The sequence below is a fragment of the Antrostomus carolinensis genome, unplaced genomic scaffold (genome assembly GCF_000700745.2).
Source record: "Antrostomus carolinensis isolate BGI_N321 unplaced genomic scaffold, ASM70074v2 scaffold1114, whole genome shotgun sequence".
In the NCBI taxonomy this organism is placed as follows: domain Eukaryota; kingdom Metazoa; phylum Chordata; class Aves; order Caprimulgiformes; family Caprimulgidae; genus Antrostomus; species Antrostomus carolinensis.
The window spans coordinates 15,826-20,366 of NW_010312626.1; positions in this window are offsets into that span (position 1 = coordinate 15,826).

A 4,541-nucleotide genomic window follows, 5' to 3' on the forward strand; every position below is an offset into this window, starting at 1 on the left:
ACACTGTAATGACCTTCAGCAATGGCCATCCTCAACTAGAAAAAAAAAACCAAATCAAAATAACAACCAATCAAGCAAACAAAAAAACCCCTCATGTAAGATAAGGTTTCGGGAATCATGCCTTTAGGATCAATATAATGTATAGGAGGACAATGGTTTTGTACGAAATTCAAAATGAGAGTGAAGAAAAACTAAACACCAAAAAGCACAGTGCTGGGAATTTGACAAGTTTATTTTAAAATATCAGAAAGATAAAAAAATGTGTCTGGTAGGAAATTAACTTTTCCAGGTACTGGTAATTAACTTGTTTTGTATAAGTGCTCTTCAAACTTGGGATCTGCAGATTTGTTATTTTGGATGCTAAGGAGGGAATATTCCACCTCAAGTTATTCATGAGCTCTAATTTTGCTGCTTTTGGAGGTATAAGCCCATTCTCATTAAATCAAGATGAAGCCTTTGTCACCCTGCCATGGCTGATAAATCTCTATTAAGGTTGCTCCTGACTTAGGCTTGGCAAGCTCCAGAATTACTTTTTTTTTCCATCTGCAGAAAATAGTATTTTACTGGCAACAATTTCCAGCTAATTTCTGTGTTCACATTCAAAAGGACAGAAAGAGAAAATAAAAGAATGACTCACTGCCTGCCATGGCTGCAAACTCAATATTTTTAATCTCAAAGATATGAAATGCATAGCACAATTTTAGCTGCATGTTCTACCTACCAGTAAGGTGTATTTTCAATTTGCTGGAAAATAACTGCAACTGTAAGTTTGGTTTAGTTTTGAAAACTGGAAAGACCAAGCTACAGTGTTGAAATTAGTGTATACTGTCCAAATTGAAAGCCAGCCAAATACATAGTAGCACTTTTACATAATGCATGAGGAAACCTAGCTTTGCTTTTAAGCAACAATTGCATTGTAATATATTCCTTTGTTTCCAGTTTTTACAGGTGTTTAAAAATATATTCATGTGTCTTTATTTCACTGTTTCAGTGTTACCAGCTTAAAAAGCTTTTTTCTTAAAGCTCTTTTCTTTCAAGTATTTTTCTAATCACAATGAGCTGGGTGAAGGTAGGGAGAAGTTATCCATGTTCTTCCCCTCCCCTTTATTGGTGGGAAAAAGTCCAGGAAGGGCATTGACTTCTAAATTAAATTCCTCTGTCTATTGACAAAGCTGGGGAAAGGGTTATGAGAAGTTGGCAAATTGAGGTCTGCTCAAACCATAGTACCTTATCACCTCCTGCTGTTTTCTCCTTGGTGGTAATTTGCTCTTAAAAAAAGAGACTTTGGAGCTCACTCTTAGCTGTACAAGCTGTGTTATGCAGGAAACATGCTATTGGGTGGACTCCTTTTAATTTCCCACAGTAGAACAAGTTAAAGGAATATTTGTAACCTACATTTCTGATACTGTCTTTCTGAGCAAATGCCAGATGTCATTGATGGAGGGATACAATGTGATCTGGATTATCCCTTGTCATCTATCTCTGATACATTCACAAGAGAAAACAGTCAGTGAGAAAATATTTGTTAAATGTCAGCCTTACTAGTATGTGATCAAATGACCTGATTTGCAGACTCACCCAAACATCCTCACCAGTAGGAAGTCATGCACCAAAGCCTGACACCATCAGCCTGTCACTCTAGAAATAACTCCAGATTTTCCAGTTTGGTTGTCCTAAACAGGGACACTGAAGTTAAAAACACAACTTTAAACTGATACCTAGGGACGTATCTCTCAGGAAAGTGTTATGAATTTGTACTGTTCCTCTGCCAGATGATACATCTGCTTTCTCCTGGTTCCACCTACTGGCTGAACTATTCAGACAGCACAAGTAGAAACGCCTGTAGAGCCAACTCCAACACCATGTACTGCCCTAAATGTTCTGACAAACTAAAATATTTTTTAGAAGCACCTCAAGAGACTCACATCCATATTCAGAGAGTTGCAAACATCCTAATACCAAGCAGATGTAGCACTGTTCCCAGGACAACACAGTGGCTGGAGCTTAATGAAGAAGTGAAAACAAAAAAGAAAATTAAATATAAGTAATATATTAAATAAAGCCCCCTACTATTCCATCCCTCAGCCTCACCTCTGGGCAAGCAGAGAGATTGCTTAGTTTCATCCCAGAACAGAAAGAGGTTAACAACTCATAATGCATGTCAGAGAGATGGGCACTTTAGCAATGAAAAACAGGACCAGGCTAACATCAGTGTGCTTAACCAGGCCCTCAGGGTATAAGTTTATTTCTTGATCTTGCTCAGTTGGAAATTCTGAGCTGAATATTGCTGACTATTTGCACTATTGTTATACCCAAAACAGATGGATTGACAAAGAGCCAGTTCTTAGAGCAAGATCAGCAGTAATCACAGTACCATCAGGACTTCCTCACTGTTAAACTCTTACTAGGAATCCCTAAGTCCCCATGAATACTCATAAACTACCACAAAGTAATACTAGTGACAAGTGAGCTAGCGTCAGGACAGAGATATAAATCAGATTCTGCAGGACATGTAATGGTAAGAGGAAAATATGATTATCTGGGGCTCAGCTTTCTCAGAGCACACATGAGCTTCTAGATATCTAATTAAAATTGATCCCAGACATGAAATGTCCAGAACAATTGTAAAATAACAGACTTTGAACTCAGATAGCTTTATAAGATAGCTTTATAGATGTCAGGTGCCAGCTGGATTTATGCTTGCTCTGCACTGTAGTCTCAGCAGACAGGAGCATTCTGCATGAAGCTTAACATTCAATAGCCTAAGAAAATTAAATATCCACAGTGAGTTAACCATTAATATTTCTATGGATCTATGAGTGATAAACTGTCAACTTCCCATAACACTATTTTGGGAAATATATCTGTGGGAAAAATGTAGGCAGATGTTTGGAATAGCCTTTTCTAATTCAGTTTAGACAATTACAGAGTAAAGATTACATACATTTATGTCTGCCAAAATATTACTTATACTGGTAAACTCAGTGTGGCTTCACATTTTCTTCACATTTTTCCATGGAGTGTTGAGAGGGAAAGAACTTCCTTGTTAGAAAGCTAACTGATGTTTCATAAGTGTTTTCCCAGTAAGAGTAGCATTCGCTTAGAATAGGGCGACATAAATATGTTTGGACATAATTAACAATTTGACACTGCCACCACAGACTTCACTAATCAGGATATTAAACAACATAGTTTCTGTGCTCTAAGAACATTTTAGTGTCTTGTTTTGCACATGTTTGCTTTGCGCAGCTAATGAGATCATTCAGTGAAACCAGCTTGAGCTAGAGTTTGAAAAGTAACAGGGAACATCTGGAAAAGCAATGGAGAAAAATCTCCAGAAGGGACAATGAGACAGAATTCAATTTTAGGAAAGTGGAAAGTGCATTTAGAGCATCCAAGGTCATAGGGTTACAAACCATCCTAAAACTGTACAGAACAAGATGTTGACATATGAGCCATAAACTGGGTAACAAAAGCAGTATCACAGTTCCAGCTCCCACACAAGAGCAGACTGCTTTGGCAGGGGTTTTACTTTGCAATTATCCATGTTCTGCATTTCCTTATCTCTTTTTTTTCAGTCATGGCCTTGAAATCAAAAGGAAGATGCCTTTTGTCCTCTTATTTCCTCAGGGACACTCTGTTCCAAGCTGGGCAAAAAAGTAAAGTTAATAAAATTAAGAAGCTCCACTTACTTTTTGGGTTTTATTATTTTTCTAATAAAAATAGAAATTTGCATTTTCTTCACAGTATCAACAATTTTCTGTTTCTGTTCCAGTGCATAGCATTTTGGCTTACAAGACCTTTAAATTTTAAAACTTCATTGTTATTTAAATTCTCAAATCTCAATCAGTTTGCTTGAGCTAATATCTGTACTTCCCTAGAGCTGCTGATGAACTGATGGAGTTATGCATCACTGTTTCCTTTAAATATCAATTTTCCTCCCATGTCAAGTTTCCACTGCTGTTTTCCCCCCGCTTTGCCTTTTGAGTTGATAATTTTATTTTCCAAATGTCAAAGTGTCTTCCTCCTTGAAATCCATACTAAGAGCTAATTACTTGCTCTTAGTTTGCCAGTGTTTAATAGGTTGTTTAGATGGAATATGGAAAATAATTTGCTCTTGGTGAGATCTTAATAGATTAATTCATTGCCCGGACTACAGTTTTGAGCCCTCACTTTAAATGGGATAGCAAGGAAGTGGCAGTCCAGATGATGGCAACCAAGATGGTCAGAGATCTAAAGATCATAACTCAGGACAAGATGCTAAGGGAGCTGTGCTTGGGTAGTCTGGCAAAGGGTGTTCTAGTATCAGTTCATTCTTCCCAGTGTTAGTAGGGAGCATAATCATGGGCAACAGTCACAAACTGTAGTTGGGAATGTTTGGTCTGAACACCAGGAAGGCAACTTCTTCAGTAGAAAAGAGGTGCTGCACAGGGACAGGTCACCTGGGGAGGCTCTGTATTCTCCATCCTCAGTTGTTGGGTTAAAGACCTCCAGAGGGCACTGATAACCAGTGTTTCTGGCAGCCTGTGAATGCCTACCTT